At 36.2% G+C, this 6,353-nt stretch overlaps 1 pseudogene; it reads left to right on the top strand.

The window, feature by feature from the left end:
- Positions 1-2,804: 2,804 nt before the first annotated feature.
- Positions 2,805-4,087, top strand: LOC111553438 (annotated as a pseudogene).
- Positions 4,088-6,353: the final 2,266 nt, after the last annotated feature.

The following is a 6,353-nucleotide window of genomic DNA, read 5'->3' as shown; positions in this document are numbered from 1 at the left end:
GGGTTTTGCCATGTTGGCCAGGCTGGTCTTGTCTCCTGACCTCGTGACCCACCCACCTTGGCCTCCCAAAGTGCTGGGATTACAGGTGTGAGCCACCGCACCCGGCCCCTCAATATTTTTATGATGGCAATTTTTCCCAACTCGATGTGTACCATCAATGCAATACCAATCCACAATCCAGAAAATTATATTGTAAGTATGAATGAACTAATTCTAATGTTTATATGGAGAGGCAAAAGGCCTAGACTGACCAACAACTAAAGAAAAGAAGACTGGAGTGCTGAAACTACTCCATTTCAAAGCTCACTGTAAATTTATGTGCACTGGTCAAAGAAGAAACATATATCATTGTAAATGATCATAAAGTCTAGATTTCGAATGATACAAACATAGATAACTATTCAACAAAAGAGAAGACAAAATTAATACAGAAAGGTAAACTTTGTAATAAGTTGTTCTGGAACATTTGGAAATCCATATGAAAAACAAACAAATCTGGACATAGAACTTACACCTTATACAGAAATTAACTCAAAATCAATTACAGACCTAAAAGTATAATGCAAAGCTATACCATTTTAAATAAAAATCAGCAAAATATTGACATGATTTTGGATTTGTCAATTAACGTGTAGATACAACACCAATAATAGGCTGCATGAAAGAAAAAAACAATGATAGTAAACTTTATTAAAATTATTAACTACTGTGAAAGTGTAAAGAGAATTAAAAACCAGCTACACTGTAGGAAAAAATACTTGCAAAACATATCTGATAAAGTATTTGTATCCAAAATAGATAAATAAATTTTAAAATTCAATAATTAAAAATAAAAAATGGGCAAAATTCTGATACCTAAATAGATAATATATACAAACTATAGATAAGCATAGGAAAAGATGCTCTACATTATTAGTCATTAGATAAATGAAAATTAAAACCAAAATGAGATACTACTACATAGCTATCACAACAACAACAAAAAAATCTAACCATACCATTATACATAGCAACAGAGTCTCTTATTCATAGCTGTTGGGAATGTCAAATGGTACAACCACTTTGAAAAACATTTTGGCAGTTTTTGCAAAGTTAAGCAAGTCTTGCCATACAATCTAGTTATTATGCTCCTAGGTAATTTCCCAACTGATTTAAAAATTATATCCATGCAAAAGTCTGCATGTTAACGTTTAAAGCAGCGTTATTCATAAACAATAAAAACGGGAAGCAACAAAGATGTCCTTCAATAAGGGAAAGTCTAAACCACAGTTAATCCATATAATGATGTATTATTTTTCAACCAAAAATACTGTGCTATCAGTCATTAAAAAGCATAGATGAATCTTGAATGCATGATGCTAAATGAAAGCAGCCAGTCTAAAAACTGCATACTATGGTTGTAATGACAGGACATTATAGAAAAGGCAAAGCATAGAAATAGTAAAATTAACAGTGATTGTCAGTGACTAGTGGTTTGGGGTTGAAGGAACATTGAATAGGCGAAGCATAGATTTCATAGGCTGGTGAAACTATTCTGTATTACACTTAATGGTAAATAAAAGACATTAAGCATTTATTAAATCCAAAACTTTATAGCCCCCAAAAGTAAACCTTACTGTATTCACATTTAACATATCATTAATGTAGCTGGAGATCTCAAGATGAATATGGAATATGAAAAAGTCTCTAAATGTATTACAAATGTATAAATGCCATGGTGGAAGAAGGTTCTAATCTAAGAAAACTTAAAAGTGAATAGTGATTGTAAAATGAAAAGCAAAAAGAATTATACATAGCATTCTACTTGATAAAGTATCCCTTCCTCTCCCTTCCTTCCTTCCTTCCTTCCTTCCTTCCTTCCTTCCTTCCTTCCTTCCTTCCTTCCTTCCTTCCTTTCTTTCTTTCTTTCTTTCTTTCTTTCTTTCTTTCTTTCTTTCTTTCTTTCTTTCTTTCTTTCTTTCTTTCTTTCTTTTTCTTTCTTTCAGTCTTGCTGTGTCACCCAGACTGGAGTGCAGTGGCTAGATCTCGGATCACGGCAATCCCTTCCTGCCGGGTTCAAGCCATTTCCTACCTCAGCCTCCTGAGTAGCTGGGACTACAGGTGCGTCCCACCCTGTCGGGCTAATTTTTTGTTTGTTTGTTTGTTTTGGTGTTTTTAGTAGAGATGGGGTTTCACCGTGTTGGCCAGGGTGGTCTCGATCTCCTGACCTCATGATCTGCCCTCCTTGGCTTCCCAAAGTGCTCGGATTACAGGCATGAGCCACAGCGCCCATTCACGATAAAGTTGTTTTTCATAAGGGCAAAGCTGAGCAGTTTTGAAAGCACTATATATGCCTACTGAAATAAAGCAAGTATGGAAATAGATGCCAGTTAGAGAGAATTAGGTTTCTCACTGTTGGAATTGGAGGTTAGACTTGAGCAAATTGAAAAGGCTATAATTATCAATGCCTTAATGAACTAGAGCTGAAGAAACTAGTATGGAATGTTCAGATTAATATAGGTAAAACTGTTTACATACAGAAATATTTATAGATATGTTTCTATTCATGGGTTATTATACACACATACATGCCTCTGCTCTGTCAGCTTAGAGGGCCTAGAAAAAACAACACTTATTTTTCCACTCTCAGTCTTACTCAGCCTGGTCTCTTTTGCCAGGAAAACTCATTACATACAGTGCAGAAACAGATACGCTTAAATGCATTCACGTGGAATGGGAGCCTATATAGGATGATCAAACACATCTAATAATCAAATTTAACTCTAGAAATCAAAAGAAAAAAATGAAAGGAGTATGTTGTTTAAATGAAGAGGGAATATGGGTGGATAGGCAGGAAAACTCCCAGTATACTTTTGAATACTAACTCACCACTTAGATGTACAAAGCCACCTAGTAAAGACAGAATATATGTGCCCCTCAGCATCCGGGATGGGGAAGCAAAGCAGTGCAGAGGCTGGGAGGTGAAGTGCGAGCTCTCTGGACAGTGGCTCGCTCACGCCATCCAGACCGTAAGATTTACTCATGAATCGTTGACTGCTCTTGAAATTCCTAACGACCTGTTACAGACCATCCAGGATCTCATTTTGGATCTCCGAGTATGTTGCGTAATGGTCACATTGCAGCACACGGCGGAAGAAATAAAGAGATTAGCTGAAAAAGAAGACTGGATTGTTGATAATGAAAGACTGACTTCTCTACCATGTCAGTTTGAACAGTGCATCGTGTGTTCTCTGCAGTCACTGAGGGGGGTTCTGGAGTGTAAGCCAGGAGAGGGCAGTGTCTTTCAACAACCTAAAACACAGGAGGAGGTTTGCCAACTAAGCATTAATATAATGCAGGTTTTTACACACTGTCTGGAACAGTTGAGCATCAAGTCTGATGCAGATATAGATACTACACATCTCTGTTGATGTTTCTTCCCCTGATTTGTTTGAAAGTATCCATGAAGACTTCAGCTTGACCTCTGAACAGCGCCTTTTGACAGTCCTAAGTAATTACTGCTATCTAGAACGTCACACCTTCCTAAATATCGCAGAACATTTTGAAAAGCACAACTTTCAGGGAATAGAAAAAATAGCACAGTTTAGCATGGCCTCATTGAAAGAACTAGATCAAAGACTCTGAAAATTACATCGAGTTGAAAGCAGATCCCATCGTTTGCTACTTAGAACCTGGAATTTATGCAGGATATTTTGATTGTAAAGACTGCCTGCTTCCAACAGGTGTCAGAAACTATTTAAAAGAAGCACTGGTGAATAAAATTGCCGTGCATGCAGAGGTGTTCACTATTTCCAAAGAACTGGTCCCTCAGGTACTGTTCCAGGTGATAGAAGCAGTTTCTGAAGAGTTCAGTCGACTGATGCAATGTGTTTCAGCCTTCAGCAAAAATGGAGCTCTACAGGCAAGACTTGAAATCTGTGCTTTAAGGGACACTGTGGCTGTTTACCTGACACCTGAAAGCAAGTCAAGTTTTAAGCAGGCCTTGGAAGCCCTGCCCCAGCTTTCCAGTGGAGCAGATAAAAAGAGTGGCATGCACTTGCTGCTCACCTGTTTCCAAGCAGCTTCTTCAACCGTGATGAAAACATAAATACCTGCCAAATAAAGTAAGTCCAGGAAAATAACAAGGCTAAGCACTAGCTTTTATCTCATTCTCATTCACTCTTAATTTGATGTGCGTCACTTCACATCCACGTGTTGCAGTCCCTGAGGCCCTGTGTGTTATCTGCGATGCAGTGTGAGTGCCGGTCACTGTGTTACACTCACAGGTGTTGGAGGGGCAGCCGCAGACTTCAGGGTCCCCTAAAGGAAAGACCAGGCTCCTCGTGGACGGCCAAGTCCCTGCCCGCCGTTGCCCCCTCCTTCAGCAGGTTACTTTCTCTCTGCCACCTCTTACCCAGTGAAGGATCTCGCTCAGTAGCTGGAAGAATGCTGCTCTCACACAGTCTCTTCTCTGAAACTTCAGGATGCTCCGTGGTCACCAGGCAGTGGGAGCTGTATACCAGCCGCGTGCACTTGCCCCACATTCACTGCTAACTGGCTTTACTGGAATAGGTTCAGGTCACTGTGACTTCTCTCACAAATCAGCTGCCCGCCCAACTCCATCATACCGTTGCATCTGAAAACTGAGGAATTCTCTATTTGTAGTCGGCTTGTCAAGGTTTTCAAAATTTTCTAAGGTTATTTTAAAGTCTCCTTTTTTAAAAGCTAAAATTAATGTCCTCATCAATGCAAGTATTTTTAGAGCACAGTGTAGCCATGTACAGTTTCCATTATTTAAAATAAATATGTGTTGGTTCATTTGATGTATGGGGGAAATCATAGTAACTGGAAATGAAAGTTTAATCTTTTACAAATGTGCTTGATAAAGCTGTTAAGAAATACACAGAATATTGTCCTTCCTAAGTATGTTAACTGTTGTATCTAACTCAACTATGAGCTAAATTTAAAAACTGCAACCATGAATGTTTGTGTTATTTTAAATATCTAGTGCAGCACATTCAGCCAATAAAGAATCTGCCTTTAATGTAAGTTGTAATTTACTTGAAAAAAAAGACAGAATATATATATGTCACATATAGACACATATATATGAATATATATATGTCACATATAGACACATATATATGAATATATATATATACACAATCATAATTTAATGATGGAGTAATGCCCAGCTCAGTGCTTATTATCTCATCATGCTTTGCCTTAAAGAAGAGATTCTCTCATTCTCATAAAGTAGATGGGAGTGGAATTCTGCTTCATTCATGGGAGATCTTTCAGATAATTGACTATTTCTGCTAGTACTGTTACTGTTATTAACTCCTGGTAAACATAATGTTCACCTATTAGTAAATAATACTCTTGCATTCAGAATTAGAATTTATAAATCTCAATTGTATAGTTTCTTCAAGAATATATGTTCAAGCTCTTGAATTAAACATGGAGATTCTAATTAATCCCACTAGTAGAAATAAGCATAATATAATTTCTAAAAAGAAAACAACAATCTTAAGGGAACAAGTTCCCCTGTAGCTCCAAAGCACTATTTTAATTTCTCTCTTTATATTAAAATTCAAAAGAGAGAGTATGCAAAAGCTTTACCGATCGCTCACATTTTTGATCCATTTTAGTAAGAACTTGAAAAGAAGAGCAGTTAAAACAATAATGATTTCCATGCTTGTGTAACATTGGCTGTTTCTTGGAGATAATATTTTCATTCAATTATGTCTGCAAGCACCATAACTTCTATTGATGAACATGGATTGACATAGTTGTTTAAGCCTATAATGAACTAAATGTTACACAGAATACAATTTTCCTCTTCATTTACCTTAATTTATTCTAGTTGTAAATGCCATTGACTTCCATGATTACAGAATAAATCTCACTGTAGGATCAATTGCTACTGTTTAGAATAAAACTTCAGTTGCTTTTTAAATGATATCCACTGGGTATTCCATTTTAATTTAGTATAGCTTTTACAAAAATACTGGATCTCTAATGAATGACATACACAATTACATCTGAGCCATTTTATACATAATTATTGAAATTATGATAAACTTATTTTTCCTTACAATTCATTAATTTCACCATTTAAAAATATATACATACCTAAGCATATACTTCCAGGGCTTATTATGTAATTTACCTATTTGGTGTTAGAATTTTTTTTCTGCAAAATAAGAATGAATATTTCTTTATGTAAATTTTCTAATTGATTTCCTTCTCTTCTTGAGGAAGACCAAGATATTTAACAACTTTTGTCATCACTAATTATAATTGAAATATTTTTATTGTTCCAAGTAAAATTGAAGTTAAAAAGCAAGTCAATTTTAAGGAAACAACCTTAC

This window comes from Piliocolobus tephrosceles, unplaced genomic scaffold, assembly GCF_002776525.5.
Source record: "Piliocolobus tephrosceles isolate RC106 unplaced genomic scaffold, ASM277652v3 unscaffolded_42, whole genome shotgun sequence".
NCBI lineage: Eukaryota > Metazoa > Chordata > Mammalia > Primates > Cercopithecidae > Piliocolobus > Piliocolobus tephrosceles.
This window is presented reverse-complemented; position numbering and strand designations above follow the sequence as displayed.